The sequence below is a fragment of the Carcharodon carcharias genome, chromosome 3 (assembly GCF_017639515.1).
Source record: "Carcharodon carcharias isolate sCarCar2 chromosome 3, sCarCar2.pri, whole genome shotgun sequence".
Taxonomy (NCBI): domain Eukaryota; kingdom Metazoa; phylum Chordata; class Chondrichthyes; order Lamniformes; family Lamnidae; genus Carcharodon; species Carcharodon carcharias.
Genome location: NC_054469.1, coordinates 85,173,846 through 85,194,566, shown reverse-complemented (window position 1 = coordinate 85,194,566; position 20,721 = coordinate 85,173,846). Strand labels below are relative to the sequence as shown.

General features: G+C 48.2%; 1 non-coding gene across 1 annotated transcript; it reads right to left on the bottom strand.

Annotated features, from left to right (window-relative positions):
- Positions 1–18,244: 18,244 nt before the first annotated feature.
- trnan-guu lies at positions 18,245–18,318 on the bottom strand. The gene has a single exon. It is a non-coding gene; the product is annotated as a tRNA-Asn (tRNA).
- Positions 18,319–20,721: the final 2,403 nt, after the last annotated feature.

Here is a 20,721-nt window from a genome sequence, read left to right as displayed (position 1 = left end):
CCCCAACAGCACTAGCAAACTTCCCTGCAAGGATGTTGGTCCCATTCCGGTTCAGGTGCAATCTGTCCACCTTATACAGGTCCCACCACCCCCAGGAATGGTCCCAATGTCCCAGAAATCTAAAGCCCTCCCTCCTGCGACACGCTTTCTTCTGGACTAACCTCCTATTTTTATACTCACCAGCGCAAGGCACTGGAAGTAATCCAGAGATTACTACCTTTGAGGTCCAGTTTTTTAATCTGCTTCCTAGCTCCCTAAATTCCGCTTGCAGGACTTCATCCTTCTTTCTATCTATGTCGTTGGTACCAATATGTACCACGATCTATGTCTGTCTGTCCTCCCCTTTAGAATGCTCTGCAGCCGTTCAGTGACATCCTTGACCCTGGCACCAGGAAGGCAGCATACCATCCTGGAGTCATGTCTAAATCCGCAGAAACGCCTGTCTGTTCCCCTTACTATCGAGTCTCCTACCACTATTGCTCTTCCCCTCTTTTTTCTCTCACCCTGTGCAGTTGGGCCGTTCACAGTGCCATTAGCGTGGCTGCACTCTCCAAAGGAACCGTCATTCTCACCGTTTTCCAACACAGAAAAATGGTTCTCGAGCGAGATGCACCCTGGGGATTTCCTGACTACCTGCCTGACACCTTTCTTCCGACTGATGGTCACCCATTCTCTCTCTGTCTGCACTTCTGTAAGCTGTGGGGTGACCATGTCTAAAAACATGCTGTACACAAAACTCTCAGCCCCGCAGATGCACCTCAGTGCCTCCAGCTGCCACTCAAGCCCCGAAACTCAGAGCTCAAGTAGCTGCAGCTGGTGATACTTCCTGTGCACGTGGTCAGTCAGAGCACAAGAAGTGTCTAGGACTCCCTAAATGTTGCAGGCGGTACATAATATGGGACTGAGCTGTCCTGCCAAGCCTCTAGCTGAAAAAAAGCCCTTACTTTAAGTTAAATACAGTAAAAAAGTGTTAAATTATTTATGTACTTTAAATAAAAACTAGAACTCTTACCTTCTCTTAGCTTAATCTATTTTCAACTGGAGAAAAACACTTACCCACTACTCACCAATTAGCTCTCACCTTTATGATGATGTCACTTTTTGAAGCTTCCCAACGCTTGCGCTGGTTCCGATCTCTCTGCCGCTCTTCCGCACTGTCTTGTGAGGTCACTCCTGTTATTTTTAAGAAGAACTGACTGCAGGACACTCTTCCCGGACTGCTTCACCGCGATGCTGACGGCAGGACACTCTTCCCGGACTGCTTCACCGCGATGCTGACTGCAGGACACTCTTCCACTAATCTACAAATAAATTGGAGAAATCAAACTGACAATAATACTGCGGAGGAGGATTTCCTGGAGTGTGTACGTGATGGTTTTTTAGACCAATACATTGAGAAACCAACTAGAGAGCAGGCTATCCTTGGCTGGGTATTATGCAATGAGAAAGGATTAATTAACAATCTTGTTGTGCAGGGTCCCTGGGGAAGAGTGACCATAAAGTGATAGAATGGTTCATCAGGATGGAGGATGAAGAAGTTGAATCCAAAACTAGGGTCCTGAATCTAAATAAAGGGAACTATGAGGGTATGAGATGCAAGTTGGCAATGATGGATTGGGGAACCTTACTGAAAAAGTTGACTGTGGATAGGCAATGGCTGATATTTAAGGAACGAATGCATGAATTACAACAATTATTCATTCCTGTCTGGTGCAAAAATAAAACAGGAAAGGTGGCTCAACCATGGATTACAAAAGAAATTAGGGATAGTATTAGATCCAAAGAAGAGAAGTAAAAAATTGCCAGAAAAGCAGCAAGCCTGAGGATTGGAACATTCAGAATTCAGCAAAAGTGGACAAAAAGATAGATCAAGAAGGGGAAAATGGAGTATGAGAGTAAACTCGCAAGGAGCATATAAAACTGACTGTAAAAGCTTCTATAAATATGTGAAGAGAACAGCATTAGTGAAGACAAATGTAGGTCCCTTACAGGCAGAAATGGGGGAAATTATAATGGGGAACAAAGAAATGGCAGAAAAATTGAACACGTGTTTTTGTTCTGTCTTCACAAAAGAGGACACAAATAATTTCCCAGAAACATTAGGGAACCAAGGGTCTAGTGAGAGGGAGGAATTGAAGAAAATCAGTATTTGTAAAAAAAATGGTGCTAGAGAAATTAATGGGGTTAAAGGCTGAAAAATCCCCAGGGTCTAATAATCTACATCCCAGAGTACTAAAGGAAGTGGGTCTGGGAATATTGGATGCATTGGTGGTCATTTTCCAAAATTCTATAGACTCTGGAGTAGTTCCTACAAATTGGAGGGTGGCAAATGTAACCCCATTATTTAAAAAAGGAGGGAGAGGAAAAACAGAGAATTACAGACTACTTAACCTAACATCAATAGTGGGGAAAATGCTAGAGTCTATTATGAAAGATGTGATAACATAACACTTTGAAAGCATTAACGGGATTAGACAAAGTCGTCATGGGTTTATGAACAGAAAATCATGCTTAACTAATCTACTGGATGAGGTTGTAACTAGTGGAATAGATAAGGGAGAACCAGTGGATGTGGTGTATTTGGATTTCAAGAAGGCTTTTGATAAGGCCCCACATAAGAGGCTAGTGGGCAAAATTGAAGCACATGGGATTGGGGGTAATATACTGGCATCAATTGAGAATTGGTTGACAGACCAGAAACAGAGAATTGGAATAAATGGGTCTTTTTTCCAGGTGGCAGGCAGTGACTAGTGGTGTACCGCATGGATCAGTGCTTGGGTCCCAGCTATTCCTGAAGTATATAAATTACTTGGATCAGGGAACCCAATGCAATATTTCCAAGTTTAAAGATGACACAAAATTGGGCAGGGGTTGTTAGTTGTGAGGAGAATGCAAGGAGGCTTCAGGGCGATTTAGACAAGTTGTGTGTGTGGGCAAACACATGGCAGATGCAGTATAACATGGATAAATGTGAAATTATGCACTTCAGTGTGAAAAACAGAAAGCCAGAGTATTATTTAAATCGTCATATATTGGGAAATGTGGATGTGCAAAGGGATCTGGGTGTACTTGTACACTAGTCAATGGAAGTAAACAGGCAGGTGCAGCAAGCAATTAGGAAGGGAAATGGTATGTTGGCCTTCATTGCAAAAGGATTTGAGTTCAGAAATAAGGATGTGTTACTGCAGTTATACAGGGCCTTGGTTTGATTACACCTGGATTATTGCATGCAGTTTTGTTCTCCCCCCCCCAAGAAATTATATACTTGCCATTGAGGGAGTGCAGTGAAGGTTCACTAGGCTGATACCGGGGATATCAGGACTGTCGAGGTCGTATGAGTAGAAATTGGTTCAACTGGGCCTGTGTTCACTAGAGTTTAGAAGAATAAGAGGGGATCTGATTGTAACATATAAAATTCTAACAGGGATAGACAGACTAGGTGCAGGGAGAATGTTTTCCCTGGCTGGGGAGTCTAGAACCAGGGGCTACTTTCTCAGGATAAGGTGCAGGCCATTTAGGACAGAGATAAGGAAACATTTCTTCAGTCAGAGGGTGGTCAACCTGTGGAATTCTCTACCACAGAAGGTTGTGGAGGCCAGGTCACTGGGCATATTCAAGTATGAAATTGATAATTCTTTTGGACATTAGAGGGATCAAGGGGTAATGAGAGAAAGCAGAAGTATGGCATTGAGATAGCGGGTCAGCCATGGTCATATTAAATGGCAGAGCAGGCTCGAAGGGCCGAAGGGCCTACTCCTGCTCCTAGTTTCTCTGTTTCTATTCTGTGTCTATGCATCGTACCATTCAGGAAACTGAAGACATTCAGGAAATTGAAGAAGAAAAAGAACCAGAAGTATCATTCTTGGGAAAAGTCACAGGATCAAATAGAAACTATTGGAATGTAGATATTATGGTCAACGGACTTAAAACCAACTTTAAGTCAGGCATGGAGCAAATGTTTCAGTTCAACACAGCGAAGTGGTTAAAACCAGAGATACTCCAGACATTGACCATAAGACTCCATGGTCCAGGAGGCATTCAGCTGAAAATCAAGGGACAGTTGACTGCTCAACTCCAACATAAAGGAAGCTAAATTTCAGAAATCTTGTATGTGATTGACAATCAAAAATGTTCACTGTTACATTGAAAAGCTCGAACAGATCTACAGCTCAGCTGCAAAGCTGATGAACTAAGAAGCCCAGAAAAACCAACAACATTCAGGACAGTATTTCCAAAGCTATTCAGAGGTTTAGGGAAGCGGAAAGCAGCCTATCACATCACATTGAGACCAAATGCAAACACAATGTTCTTGTTCACCCCAAGGAAGGTTCCACACCCACTTTTACAGAAGGTGAAATAGGAAATTGAGTCAATGCTGCACCAGGGAGTCGTCTCGCCTGTCACTAAACCCAAAAATTGGTGTTCATGGATGGTTCCTGTACCAAACCTTGTGTGGCTCAATATGCATCTGTGTTGAACTCACGGATTTAAACAAGGCAATGAAAACTGAGATTCATCCAATGGCATCTGTGGGTGAGAGTCTGGCAAAGCTAGCAAAAAGTGCCATTTTTACAAAATTGGATGCTAACAGCGGCTGTTGTGAGCTACCTCTGGATAAGGAATCCAAACTACTGACTCCATTTATTTTTTTATACTCGTTCACAGGATGTGGGCTTCACTGGCTAGGCCTGCATTTATTGCCCATCCCTAATTGTCCTTGAGAAAGTGGTGGTGAGCTGCATTCTTGAACCGCTGTAGTCTATGTGGTGTAGGTACACCCATAGTGCTGTTAGGGAAGGAGTTCCAGGGTAATACTCTGGGGACTTGGGTTCGAATCCCATCATGGCAGATGGTGGAACTTGAATTCAATAAAATATTTGGAATTTAAAGTCTAATGATGACCATGAAACCATTGTTGTAAAAACCCATCTGGTTCACTAATATCCTTTAGGGAAGGAAACCTGCTGTCCTTACCTGGTCTGGCCTACATGTGACTCCAGACCCATAGCAATGTCATTGACTCATACAAAAAAAAGCTCTCTGAACAAGGGCAATTAGGGAAGGGCAATAAATGCTGACCTGGCCAGGGACGCCAACATCCCACGAATGAATATAGAACAAAAGCATTTTGACCCAGCAACAGTGAAAGAACAGTGGTGTATTTCCAAGTCAGGATGGTGAGTGGCTTGGAGGGTATCTTCCAGGTGGTGGTGTTCCCATATGTCTCTTTCCCTTGTCCTTCTAGATGGTAGATGTTGTGGGTTTGGAAGGCGTTGTCTAAGGAACCTTGGTGAGATCCAGCAGTGCATCTTTTAGATGGCACATACTACTGCCTCTGAGCATTGATGGTGAAGTGAGTGAATATTTGTGGGTGGGGTGCCAATCAAACTTTGTCCTGGATTGTGTCAAATTTCCTGAGTGTTGTTGGAGCTGCAGTCATCCAGTCAGGTGAAGAGTATTCCATCACACTCCTGACTTGTACGTTGTAGATGGCGGAGAGCCACACTATTTATATGGCTAGTCCAGTTCAGTTTCTTGTCAATGGTAACTTCCAGGATGTTGATAGTGGGGTATTCAGTGGTGGTGATGCCACTGAATGTCAGGGTGCAATGGTTAGGTTCTCTTTAGTTGGAGATTGTCATTGTCTGGCACTTGTGTGGCATAAATGTTACTTGCCACTTGTCAGCCCAAGCATCGATATTGTCCAGGTCTTGCTGCATTTGGATATGCCTGCTTCAGTATCTGAGGAGTCACGAATGGTGCTAAATATTGTGTAATCATCAGCAAACATCCCCACTTCTGATGTTATGATGGAAGAAAGGTCATTGATAAAGCAGCTGAAGATGGTTGGGCCTCGAACTCTACCCTGAGGAACACCTGCAGTGATATACTGGAACTGAGATGATTACCCTGCAACAACCATCTTCCTGTGGGCCAGGTATGACTCCAATTATTGGAGAGTTTACCCCTGATTTACATTGACTCCAGTTTTGCTCAGGCTCCATGATGCCACACTCAGTCAAATGCTGCCTTAATGTCAAGACCAGTCACTCTCACCTCACCTCGGGAGTTGAATTCTTTTGTCCATGTTTGAACCAAGGTTGTAATGAGGTCAGAAGCTGAGTTACTCTGCCAGAACCCTAACTGTCATCAGTGAGCAGGTTATTGCTAAGCAAGTGCCACTTGATAGCACTGTTGATGACCCATTCCATTAATTTATTGATGATTAAGAGTAGGCTGATTGGGTGGTAACTGAATTGTGTTGGATTTTATGTGTGCAGGACATACCTGGGCAATTTTCCACGTAGCCAGGTAGATGTCATTGTTGTAGCTGTACTGGAACAGCTTGGCTAGGGTCGTGGAAAGTTCTGGGGCACATGTCTTCAGTACTAAAGTTCTTTCAGACCTTTTGGGAAGTATTGTTTTAATCACCTACCTTTTGGAATCACCTTTGCTTCAGAGATGTTCCAGTGAACGATGACAACCATTTTGGAGGGATTAGAAGGGTGTCATCTGCCACATGGATGACATCCTCATCCACAGGTCCACCACACTGGAACATCACACAAGAGTGAGATCAATGCTGCAGCACTTGGAAGAAGCAGAGCTAACTCTCAACAATTAGTGTACGTTTTCACAACCCCACTATAAAGTTCTTGGGGCATGTCATTTATGCATCAGGCATCAGGACTGATCCCCAAAGGACCAAAACCATAAAAGACTTTCCAGCAACCTGCAATGTTACGGAGATCCAATGCTTCATGGAGATGGTCAGTCAGGTAGGGAAGTTCCTCCTTAACTTGGCACATGTGAACAAACTGCTACAACAACTTCTCAGACAAGGTCAGGCATGGTGTTGGGGAGAACATCAACAAATCTCATTCCAGAACATCAAGAGCATGCTTATTTCACCAGACATATTGTCACATTATGACCAGGGATTGTCCACAATAGTTGATGCGGATGCATCAGTGACCAGACTAGGAAAAGTACTCTTCCAAGCCCAGAAAGATGGAACCTGCAGACCCATATTTTATGCATCTAGGCCACTAACTGAAACCAAACAAATGTATGCGGTGGTTGAAAAAGAGGCTTTCGCAGCCACGTGGGACTGTGAGAAGTTTGCCGACTACATGCTAGGCCTGCAGTTTACAATAGAACCGGACTACAAGCCATTGGTCATCTTATTAAACAAACAGGAGCTAGAAAAGATGCCACCTAGAGTCCTGAGATTGCGGCTGAGACTCATGATTCAATTCCAAGACCTAATATGTACAAGGCAAGTAGCAAACAACAGCAGGTGCATTGTCACACATTCATGTTGGGAAACCTGAACAGGAGGACATACATCTTGTTGAGGAGGTGGTCATGCAAAAGAGCGCACTCTCGCATTTGAGGAATTCCCCTGCCCGCACAGGAAGCGTACAGTGCTTCCCGGCAGACGTCACACTGGGTGGGCCTTAAATGGCCTGCCCACTTAAAAAGGCAGCAGGGCCCGCTTCTCCAGCGGGGATCGGCACCCTGCCTGCCGGAGATTGGGTCAGGCCTGCCTGCCCGACAGACAGAAAATTCTGCCCAAAGTGCTTTCAAAAAGTTGCATGCAACCTGGCCACCAGAATGAATGTTGTGCCCTAGCACACTACCGTGTAAGGTGTATTCTTTGAAGGATCTTGAGTCTGAGGAATCTTGGTGTGACCAACATCCCATCATAGATTAATAAGTCATCCACAATACTGAGATGTCTGTAAAGTACTGTTTTAAAATGATATTGTTGGGAATATCTTCCTGGCCATCCATTTTTGCAGCGCTCTCTGACTTTAGCACATTCTTCATCTGTTACCTGTGCTTGGCGTATTTCATTCAGTTTCTGTGTGGTTGCTGGTAAGAATTTCCTTATGAGTGAGCTGTATGACCACCTCCTCAACAAGATGTATGACCTCCTGTTCAGGTTTCCCAACATGAATGTGTGACAATGCACCTGCTGTTGTTTGCTGCTTGCTTTGTACATATTTGGTCTTGGAATTGAATCATGAGTCTCAGCCGCAATCTCAGGACTCTAGGTGGCATCTTTCCTATAAATGGTGCCCAAATCAATCCTCAATTCAGGTCTATCACTGCTGGAAATGACAATAATAACAACAGATTTAACATCCTTATCTTTTTAATTGATGCAAATTGTGCATTAAATTAATCATTGTTAAAAAAAATAGATTCAGAAAATGATAACAACTATTATTAATACATTGGGAACAGATACCAAACTTGTTACATTGTCAGAGTCAGGCAAATATAACAATCCATTCTGTAAGAGACAACAGGATAAGAAATGCACCTGTGACTGGCAACATAAGAAGACGTGCTTAGAACAATCTGACAGTAGGATTAGTGGTAATTATTTGCAGGGCAAGTGTCAAATGTGCTGCTATTTGTTATTTGCTGTTCCAATTAATGCTACTTGTCCTCTTTTGTGTCATTATTACTTGATGTACATTTTAAAGCATGCTATGTAAAGATGCACGTTCAAGCACGTTCTTTTTCTGATGAAAGTCTTGTTGCCAGGAACATTCTGTTCTCTGGGGAAACATGATAAAGTGTTGAGTGTAACTAGAGAAGGTGTCTGCTCCCGGCTGTGACAAACAGCTATCTTTTTGTTAGGAGTTTGGGGGAGGAGGGATGAGGAGGATACTTTGCTGTCCAGTGTCACATGCATTTCTTGCATGTAACTGGAACTTGATCCTCATCTGCACTCCCGCTAGCATTCTCACAATGCTCACAGGCTGTGCTTTTAGCAGTGCGCAACAGCAAATAAGAATTGATTTTTACAGGTATTTAAAAGGTCACTTTTGAAAAGGTGATGAAAAAAAAGTTCAAAATGACATTTACACTGGGTTCAAAGGCTGCAAAAGAAGCATCTCAATGTTACCTTTCAAGCTTCTTGGTGTTTAGTTTTGCTTATTAATTTTATGCAAGGCAAAGAAGACAGCATAAACACTGCTCTACCCTAAATGATAACTCTAGTCACTTTCTGAGCTGTACCAGCACATCGCAGGCAGCATTTATTTAATTAAGACAATTTTACAGCTGTCTCTGTAAAGGTGACAAAAGTGCTAACCCACATAGTTATCCTCTGCTCCTGGTGATTAAAATAACTGCAGCTTTGTCTTCCATGCCATTGGCAGTTCCCGGTGTGTTGCAAAGGTGCACTTGCTACTCAGGATGGCCTATTACAGTAATTGCTGCATTGTGTTACTTCGTTTGTAAATAATTCTTTTGCCTTTTTTTTTACAAGGCCTGATGGCCTACATCCTAGGGTCTTAAAGAAAGTGGCAGCGGAGATAGTGGATGCATTGGCTATAATATTCCAAAATTCCCTGTATTCTGGAAAGGTTCCAGTGGATTGGAAAAATGCTAATTTAATGCCCTTATTCAAAAAGGGGGGGGGAGGCAGAAAGTAGGAAACAGTTAGTTTAACGTCTGTCGTTGGGAAATTGTTGGAATCCATTATTAAGGTAGTAGTAGTGAGGCATTTGGAAAGTCAAAATGCAATCTATCAGTCAGCATGGTTTTATGAAGAGTAAATTGTGTTTGACTAGTTTGCTAGAGTTCTTTGAAGATGTGACAAGCAAAGTGGATAATGGGGATCATGGAGATGTAGTATATCTGGACTTCCAGAAGGCCTTTGATAAGGTGCCGCACAAAAGATTGATACACAAGATAAAATCATATGGAGGTAGGGGTAATATATTAGCTTGGATAGAGGATTGACTAACCAACAGAAAGCAGATAATCGGGATAAATGGATCCTTTTCTGGATGGCAAGTTGTAACTAGTGGGGTGTCACAGGGTTTGGTCCTTGGGCCCCAACTACTCACAAACAAAATGATTGGATTCAAGGATAGAAGGTACTATAACTAAATTTGCAGATGACACCAAAATAGGTGGGAAAGTAAGTTGCAATGAAGAAATGAAAAATTTACAAATGGATATGGACAGATTAGGTGAATGGGCCAAAATTTGGCAGATGGCGTTTAACGTGGATAAGTGTGAGGTTATCCATTTTGGTTGGAAGAATAAAAAGGTGACTTATTATTTAAATGGAGAGAAACTTCAGAATGCTTCAGTGCAGAGGGATCTGGGTGTCCTCGTGCATGAATCGCTGAAAGCTAATATGCAGGTACAGCAGGTAATAAGGAAGGCAAATGGAATTTTGGTATTTATTGCTAAACGAATAGAGTATAAAAATAGGGAAGTGTTGTTGCAGCTGTACAAGGCATTGGCATGACCGCACCTGGAGTACTGTGCACAGTTTTGGTTGCCTTACTTGAGAAAGGATGTAGTTGCATTGGAGGCAGTTCAGAGGAGGTTCACTAGATTGATTCCAGAGATGCGGGGCTTATCTTATGAGGAGAGAGTGAGAAGTTTAGGCCTATACTTACTACAGTTTAGAAGGATGAGAGGAGATCTAATTGAGGTATATTAGATGCTAAAGGGGATAGACAAAGTAGACGTGGAGTGGATATTTCCCCTTGTGGGGCATTCTAGAATGACAGGTCATAGTTTTAGGCTAAGGGATTTAAATCAGAGATGATGAGGAATTACTTTTCTCAAAGGGTCATGAATTTGTGGAATTCACTACCTCAGAGTGTAGTAGATGCCGGGACACTGACTAAATTTAAGGAGAAGATAGACAGATTTTTAACTAGTAATGGGTTGAAAGGTTATGAGGAGAGGGTGGGAAATTGGAGTTGAGGCTGAAATGAGATCAGTCATGATCGTATTGGATGGTGGGGCAGGCTTGAGGGGCAGAATTGCCTACTCCTGCTCTTAGTTCCTATTTTCTCATGTTCTTATGCTTATGTACTGCATGCGGAAAATTTTAACAGGATATATGATTGTCTGTGAGGCTAGCATTTGAACCTTGTGAAAGAGAAATGACAAAATTACTGTGCTAAACTTTGCTTTGAATGGGAAACTGGTGTTTAGAGGATTGTTGAATTCCTGAACTCTTGATAATCTTTTAAATGAAAACCAAATCAACAAAATTGGGATAAATCAGGCACAGCCCCTAATTCAGGTCAGCTGTAAAACCAAGAACAAAGTTTAAAGGAAACTTACAAACTTTAAATCAAAATGTGATTAAAGGGGTCAACAAAACACCCCAGTCCCCGCGGTGCCCACCGAGCACGGAAGGCCTCGAGAGTGCCAGCAGACACCGCGTGCTCCTTCTCCAGGGACATCCGGCAGCGAACGTAGCCACGGAAGAGGGACAATCGGGCGGGACTCCCCCGTCGATCGCCCGCTGCCTGGACCTGTTAATGGCCAACTTGGCCAGGCCCAGGAGCAGGTTCACGAGGAGGTCCTCCTCCTTCCCGACCCCCTTCCGCACCGGGTGCCCATAGATCAGGAGCGTGGGGCTGAAGTGCAAACAAAACATCAATAAAAGGTTTTTCAAATAACTAAAAAGGGAGTGCAGCCTACAACACCCTATGTATACATGGTCCACGGACTCCACAAGACCGCAAAAAGGGCACGTGTCCTGAGAGTCCGTGAACCTATGCATCCTCTTATTATAAGGGACTGCTGCATGCAACACCCTCCAACCCAGGTCCCCGATAGAAAGGGGGAGGACACCTCCGTAGAGGGCCACCCATCGGGGGCCTCTGCCGCCGGACGGCAACAAGGCACGCCAGGGCGTGTCCGGTCGACGGACAAGGGCGAGAAAATGGAAGGTGTGCAGCAGCAGTCCGTACAAAAAGCCCCCCTTTGCCGTGCCAAAAGGCACAGAGGGCATGTCTCCGAGGCGGCTCATATTGCGGGGCACCAGCACCCGAGGGAGGGGTCGGGGCTTGGGGCCAATGTGGAATTCCGTCCGAACAGGGGAACGCTCAGACGGAAGACCACCGCGCACCTGGGCCGCCTCAAGACCCAAAATAACGTCGGGTCCGAGCACGACCGTTCTCAGGTCTTGGATGGCATCGGCTGCGACCTGGACACTCACAGACGCGTGTCGCGCCAACTCCTGCGGGAGCATCCAGCCCAGTCCTCCGCCACCTAGCACGTCCCCGATCCTGGTCACCCCTGCGGCCACAGCCCTCCTCTCCGCCAACCACTGAAAAGGACGGAGGGGCGGATTCCTGAGCAGCGGCTCTCTGACGATAGCCGCTACTCCTGACGGGGGAGAGCTGCGTCGCGAGGCCACCACTTTCCAGACTTTGATCAGGTCCTGGTAAAAGACGGGCAACGCCTGCAAGGAGCCACCGAGGCCCAGCTGTTCTATAAACAGGAGCTGCACGTCATAATTCAGGCCGTGCACCTGACGGAAGAAATACGTCATCAGGGCACACCATCTAGGAGGAGGCTCGACGTAGAGGTATCGCTGCAGGGTCTGAAGGCGGAAAGTCACCACCTGTGTGCGTAGGCACACTAGCGCCTGACCACCCTCCCTAACCGGGAGACTCAGAACCTCGGCAGCGACCCAGTGCAATCTTTTGTCCCAGCAGAAGTTGACTAACAATCTCTGGATTCTTGTGACAAAGTCCGGGGGAGGGGTCAAAGTGACCAGCCGATACCACAACATGGCGGCGATCAGCTGGTTTATGACCAGAACTCGACCTCGGTAAGATAGCACTCGGAGCAGTCCTGTCCAGCGCCGCAGGCGAGCGGTGACTTTCGTCTCCAGTTCCTGCCAGTTTGCCGGCCAGGATTCCTCAGCGGGGCAGAGATGGACTCCCAGGTAGAGGAGGCTGGTCCTGCTCCAGGTGAAAGGCCTGACCTCCTCGGGTAGGGGATCCATCTGCCACTGACCGACCAGGAGTCCAGAACATTTACCCCAGTTGATCCTGGCAGAAGAAGCGGCAGAGTAGACCTCCTGGCACTCGCGCATCCTCCGCAGGTCAGCCGGGTCACTAAACATAAGGAGCACGTCATCGGCGTAAGCCGAAAGGACCACCCCGATGCCCGGCCCGCGCAGAACCAATCCCGACAACCTCCCCCGCAAGAGGCGCAGGAAAGGCTCCACGCAAATAGAATACAACTGGCCAGACAGGGGGCAGCCCTGATGTACCCCTCTCCCAAAGCGAAGGGGCGCCGTCAGGGACCCGTTAACCTTCACTAGACACTCCGCGGCGGTGTACAGAAGTCGGATCCGCGCGACAAAATGCGTCCCGACCCCGAAAGCTCGCAGAGTTCCGAATAAGTATCCGTGATCCACCCTGTCGAACGCCTTCTCCTGATCGAGAGACAGGAAGGCGCTCGACAGACCAGCCCTCTGGGAATGGTGGATGATGTCCCGGACCAGATGGATGTTATCATTAATGGTTCGGTCGGGGACGGTGTAGGACTGGTCAGGGTGGATCATGTGGTCCAGCACGGTGCCGAGCCGAGAAGACATGGCTCGGGCGAAGATTTTGTAGTCCGTGCTGAGGAGGGAGACCGGGCGCCAGTTTTTTAGAAGGCGGAGATCCCCCTTCTTCGGCAGCAGGGCAATCACGGTCCTGCGCCACGAAAGGGGCATCTCCCCGGTAGCAATGCTCTCCCCCAGGACCCCCGCGAAGTCGCTCCCCAAGACGTCCCAGAATGCCCTGAAGAACTCCACGGTCAGCCCGTCTAGTCCCGGGGTTTTGCCCCTAGAAAGACCGTCGAGTGCGCCGGTCAGCTCCCCCAGACTTATAGGGGAGTCGAGCTTTCCGGCGCACTCCGGGCCGACCTGCGGCAGGTCCTCCCACAAAACTCTGCAAGCTTCCTCACTGGACGGATCCGGAGAGAACAGGGCAGTGTAGTAATCTCGGGCAATGGCCCTGATGCCCTCCGGATCCGAGACAAGGGATCCGTCGTCGGCCAGCAGCGTAAAGAGCTGCTTACGGACCCCGTGCCTTTTTTCCAGTGAGTAGAAGAAGGGAGAGCCACGGTCCATCTCCTTAAGGAAACAGAACCGCGACCTCACGAACGCGTCCCGAGACCCGACCAGTTGCAGGTCCCGCAGCGCGCCCTTCTTCTCATCGTACACCGACCGCAGGGCCGGGTCCGCGTCGGGCTGACGGAGACGTGCCTCCAGGTCGAGCACCTCCTTCTCCAACTCCTCGACCCTGGATTTGCGTCTCTTTGTCGACCCCTTTGCGTACTCTTGACAGAAAACTCGGACGTGAGTCTTGCCCACGTCCCACCATAGCCTCAAGGAGGGGAAGCCTCCCCGCTTCCTTCTCCAGCCGGCCCAGAAGCGACGGAACGAGTCCAGGAACCGCTGGTCTTCCAACAACAGGTTATTAAAATGCCAGTACGCGGACGCCGTCCGAGCGCAGAACGAAGTGAGCTCCGCCCACACCAGACCGTGGTCCGTGCACGGAACCTGCTGTATAGAAGCAGCCGGAACGCAGGACACGTATGCCTTCGAAACGTAAAGGCGGTCGAGTCTGGACGCTCCGACTCCAGGTGACACAAAGGTGAACACAGGATGGAGATTTCGCCAGACGTCCACTAAGTCGAAGGACCTGACCAGGTCCCGCAACTTACTCACACCTCGCGTGCAGTGCGGGGTACCGTGACGGTCCTGGACCCCGAGGGTGCAATTGAAATCCCCCCCGAGGACGATGCACTCGCCAGCGTCGATGGAGCCGAGATGAGTGGACACTTCTTCAAAGAAGCTCGCTTGCTGCTGCGTGCCCAGGGGAGCGTACACATTCACAAAGTGAAGCACCGCCCCCCACCGACGCACAGTCAGGTGCAGCAACCGGCCTGGCACCGGCTCCTTGACCCCCAAGATCTCCGGCTGAAAATGCGGGGCCAACAAGATAGCCACCCCGCCAGAATTGGAGGCTAGGTGACTCATGTAGACCCCCCCTCGCCACTCCAGGAGCCACGTGGCTTCGTCTCCCGGAACGGTATGGGTTTCGTGCAGGAAGCACAACGCATACTTCCCGTCCCTGAGGACCGAGAAGTTCTGGAACATGCGCTGTGCGTCCCTGCTGCCGCGGATGTTGAGGCTGGCTATAGTCGTCTTCATTGTCAAAGGTACATCAAACCTTCACCTTAAGTCATTAAAAAGAAGAGGACTTTTTAGTCCTTCCTCTCCTTCAGGAGCCCAGCGAGAAACGTTTGGACCCTCCGCCGCGCGTTCCTATCCAACTCAGGAGACTTGAGAGCCTCGCGAGTGGACCAGAACACCAGCGGAAAAGAATGCCACCGGTCCAAGGCCAACTGAACCCTGTCTCAGCGACCGCGATGACTCGCCAAAAAGTCCCGGAGTTCCCTTGGGGGGATGAGGGGGGAGTCAGTGGAGGGCACCAGGGGATCCACCGCCTCGCTTGAGAGCGACTCAGCATAATCTCCAGCGCTCACCACGGACACCCCGTCCTCCTCCAGGTCGTCGCCTCCAGCTTCCGACCCCTCCCCCGCATTGAGTACGGGGGCTGATTCGGAGCTGCCAGCTGGCCCCACCTGTACCTCGATCCCACCCCCAGGATCAAGGCCAGAGGGGTCCTCTCTGGTCTCCTCTAAACGTTTTGGATCAGAGGGCAGCGGCAGTTCTGATGCCCGCTCTCCTCCCGGCACCGGGTCGTCCGGGGAGCTCAGGACAAGCTCCTGACCCAAAACTAGGACGCCCGGTGCGAAGGTTTGGGAGGGAGCGGGAAGGCCTTCCTTTTCGCCGCCACCCAATGACCCATTAACATTTTTTAAATTTTGAAAGTTACAGTCCCCCGATGAGCCAGAAGTTACCTCGGGGGTATCGAGGGTCTCTGAGTCGGGCACCACCTCAAGGGAGGTGCCTTCAGTGACCCCCGAGGGGCCCTGTTCAGGGGACTGCAGCAGGTTGACAGGGGTAACAGTGGTGGGAGTCGGTGCAGGGGTTTTGAGTTCCCCCAGAGGACAGGGTGAGATTTTACTTGGCGGAGACACCACCACCTCTTCATCGGGGGAAGGGACACACCCAACTTCTTCAGTTTGGGCATCACCCACCTCCTCCTCCGAAGCGTGACGTCTCTTCCGGGTCAGGCTGGGGGCTAGGGAGACCTCCATTTCCGAGGCCCCCTCCTCCTTGTCCAGCCCTCCCGGACACTCCACCCTCTGGGTTTTGGGTGTTAGATACCCCGGCTCGGGGTCCCGCGTCTTTTCCCCGCCGGCCCCGGGAGCACGCGCAGAAACGACGCCGGGCCCAGCACTCGGCGCCTTAGCACCCACGGGCCCGGGAGCACACGCGGACACGACGCCGGGGCCGGATGATGTCTTTTCCCCCGAGCCGGTGCTTGCAGGTGTTTGGGGGTTTTGGGGCGTTTCAGGGGCCGCCTCCAGGTTGCGGGTCTTCCTCCACGCCTTCTTACGGCGCGGGGGCTCTCCCCCCGCCTCACCGGCAGCCGAGATGGCAGTGGCCGCCGGCGTCGCTTCCCCTTGCGGGGAGGGAGATGGAGTGGTGGCGGGGTGAGGAGTGGCGGTGCCAGCCTTGGCCGCTTGGGTGGGGCTCGTGGCCTTGGAGGCGGGGCAGTTCTTCCTCACGTGCCCCGCCTCCTTACAAGCATGGCACCGCACGCCCTCCACGGTCCAGAAGACCTGATAGGCGGTCCCCTCAAAATTGTTAACGAAGGCCCCCTCCAGGCACTCCTCCCGGGCCAAGCGGACAAATACCTGGCGCCGGAAGGAGTACACATGGCGGAGGGCCGAGTCTTTGAGGCCGAGCGGGATTGGTGCAACCCCCGACCTGACCTCCCCCAATTTATTAAGGTGGGGGAGGAGGACCTCACTGGATAGAATAGGCGGGACGTTCGAAATAATAATTCTCTGGGCGGTGGCCTCAAGGGGGTCCACCGCCAGAAAAGTCCCGCCCACAGTGAGTCCTTTTTGCAGGGCGAGGTGCACCGCCCGCTCGGACCTCAAGAAGAATATGGCCTTCCCATACATTTTAGAGGCCGCGACAATGGCTGAGGGGCCGACGACCCCAGCCATAGCCTTTACGCAGGCCTCTATTGTCATTTCAGGGTGAGCATAGCTCTTTACCCCAAGGGCCCTGGTCAGGAGGCGGAAAGGTGACAGGGCAGCGGGAGCAGCTGGAGCCGCAGAAGCAACCACCCCCGCATAAGTTTTCTTTTTTTGAGGCCCTGCCACCGGTGACAAAACCGCCTCCACATTAGCCCTCGAGGGCCCGGCCACAGGCGATGGTGAATTGGCCTTAGGGCCAGAGCCACGCCCACCCCGGGAAGGATTGGCCATCTTGTTTTTTTCTTTTTATATTTTTTTTATATATATAGGGAGGAAAGGGGGTGGGGGAGAGAGGTAGAAACAACCTCCCCTCTTTTAGGCAGGAGAGGAGAGGAGGGAGAGGAGTAAAAGACAGGGAGGCACAGGAGGGAAAGAGGTAAATGTCCAGGTGGGTGTCCTCGATGGTGGATTGACGGTGGGTGGGGGCCTGATGTTCTTCAGGCAGGGGGAGGCGATGTCTTCACCAGCTATTGTTGGCCTTACTGGGAAAAGGGCTGGGTTGGGGGGAGGGGTGGCAGAAAGATGGTTTCAGCACACACACACACCCTCCCTCTCTTCCTTCCCCAACTCCTCTGGCAGTCTTCTTGCCTCCCCCTACAAAAACACAGTCCTTAATTGCCCCCACCTTAAACAAAAATACACAGTTCAGACACCCACCTAGGATGTTGTTTTTCAACTCAGTCCTGGCCTCCTGGCCTTCCTGTCCTGTAGCAACAGCAGCAACTGTTCTCTTCTCTCCCTCTCTCTCCTTTGGCACCACAGGGGCAAGGCAGCAGCAGCAGCACACAGCAGAAGCAACAACCCCAAAGGCTGCAGCAGAAACAGTTGAAACACTGAGGAGCAGCAACACCAACACCACACACCTTCTCTCCTCAGTATCAGGAAACAAACTGAATCCACAATTACCTTCACGAGATCGTTAAGAAAATGAACTCTTGATAATCTTTTAAATGAAAACCAAATCAACAAAATTGGGATAAATCAGGCACAGCCCCTAATTCAGGTCAGCTATAAAACCAAGAACAAAGTTTAAAGGAAACTTACAAACTTCAAATCAAAATGTGATTAAAGGGGTCAACAAAACACCCCAGTCCCCGCGGTGCCCACCGAGCACGGAAGTCCTCGAGAGTGCCAGCAGACACCGCGTGCTCCTTCTCCAGGGACATCCGGCAGCGAACGTAGCCACGGAAGAGGGACAAACAATCGGGCGGGACTCCCCCGTCGATCGCCCGCTGCCTGGACCTGTTAATGGCCAACTTGGCCGAAACAACGACAGCTTCGTCCCTGGGTGGTCTCGAACCACCAACCTTTCAGTTAACAGCCGAACGCGCTAAACGATTGCGCCACAGACACCATCACTAAAATAACACACGGTGCCGAGACTGCTGCAGCCACTCACACTATCTCAGTTGATAGCACTCAGCCCCACTTCACCCAAAGTTCAGGCTGATACTTCAGTGCAGTGCTGAGCCTGAGGTGCCATGGCAAATAGGTCCGAAGAAGATGTAACTCTTTCGAGTACAAACCCGTTTTCATCTGTTTCAGATGAAGTTACATTGTTTCATAGTTTGCCATTGTGAGATTTGAACTCTTGATACTCTTTTGAGTAAACATGTTTCCATCTGTTTCAGATGAAGTTACATTGTTTCATAGTTTGCCATTGTGAGATTTGAACTCCTGATACTCTTTTTGAGTAAACCTGTTTCCATCTGTTTCAGATGAAGTTACATTGTTTCATAGTTTGCCATTGTGAGATTTGAACTCTTGATCGGGGGGTTACAAACCCAGTACCATAACCACTTGACTATTTAGGCCAAGCTCTGAATTCCTGAAATTGCCTGCTGGAGGGCTGTAAACATATTGGGGACAATTTTCATCAGAACAGTTAGGCACTAAAGAGGTAAGGATGTGGTCATGATAGGTTTTAAGCTGAAATGACATTTCAGCCTGTATTTAGCACAAAACATCATTTTGTTAAAGGAGTTGAAGCCAGTCCTAGCAACTGCCAACCAGAGGCTTGTTAAACAACTGATTGCTACTTAAAATGCCAGCTAGTGCTCATTAAAGAGGCTGCACCACACATTGGAGGCTTACACTTCAATTAACGTATATGCCTAACAGCTGTATGGAATTAAACAAAGTGTTGATTTTAATTTTAAGCTTTACTTGTTTTTGTATTCTTCTATGGGATGTGGACGCCCCCTGGCAAGGCCATCATTTGCTGCCCATCCCTAATTGCCCTTGACAAGGTGGTGATATGCTGCCTTCTTGAACCACAGCAGTCCAGCTGGTTTGACTTTTCAGTAGCTGGTTGGTGCTGTGTGCCTTGCTAGATCATTTTAAGAGTTGACCACGTTGCTGTGGGTCTCAAGTCATATGTAGTCCCGACCAGGCAAAGATGGCAGATTTCCTTCCCTAAAGGACATGCGTGAACCATACATATGAACGTATGAACTAGGAGTAGGAGTAGGCCATTTGGCCCCTTGAGCCTGTACTGTCATACAATAAGATCATGGCTGACCTGATTGTGACCTCAACTCCACATTCCGCCTACCCCTGATAACCTTTGACCCTCTTGGTAGTCAAGAATATATCTACCTCAACTTTAAAAACATTGACTGTCCCTGGCTCCACTGCTCGCCAGGAAAAAGATATCCAAAGACTCACAAACCTCTGAGAGAAAAAAATTCTCATCTCTGCCTTAAATGTGAAATCCCTTATTTTTAAAACAAAAATAAAAATAAAAACCCAGCAGAACCCTTATTTTTAAATTGTGTTCTCTCGTTCTGGTGTCTTCAACAAGGGGAAACATCCTTTCAGCAATTAGGCAAGGTTAAAGGCATCTACCTGCCAAGTCCTGTCAGGGTCTTACATGTTTCAATAAGATCATCTCTCATTTGTCTAAATTCCATTGGATACAGGCCCAGCCTGTCCAATCTTTCTTCATAAGATAACACCCCCATCCCAGATATCATTTGAGTGAACTTTCTCTGAACTGCTTCTAATGCATTTATATCCTTTCTTAAATAATTGGGCCAAAACTGTACAGTACTCTAGATGTGGCCACACCAACGTCCTGTAATAACTGTAGCAAAATATTCTTACATTTATATTCCATTCCATTTGCAATAAATGACAACATTCCATTTGCCCTAATCACTTGCTGTACCTGCATACTAACTTCTTGTGGTTCAGGTACCAGGACACCCAGATTACTCTGCTGCTTTTTTATTCTTCCTGCCAAAGTGGACAGGTTCACATTTTCCCATATTATACTCCATCTGCCATATTCTTGTGCACTGACTTAGCCTAGCTATGTCACTTTGAAGACTTCTTATGTCCTCTTCACAACTTACTTTCCTACATATCTTTGTACCATCTGAAAATTTGACAACCAAACATTCGGTCCCTACATTCAAGTCATTATAAATAGTTAAGGCCCCAGCACTGACCCCTGTGGCACTCCACTTGTCGCATCTTGCCAACCTGAAAATGACCCATTTATGCCTACTCTGTTTCCTGCCAACTAACTAATCCTCTATCCATGCAAATATGTTACCCTCTTATTTTGCTCTTATTTTGTATGATAACCTTTGATATGGCACCTTGTCAAATGTCTTCTGGAAATCCGTAAGTTCCCCCTTATCCACATTGCTTCTTACTTACTCAAAAGACTCCAGTAAATTAGTCAAACATGATTTCCCTTTCATTAAACCATGTTAACCTTACCTGATTGCATTGAGATTTGCTAAATGG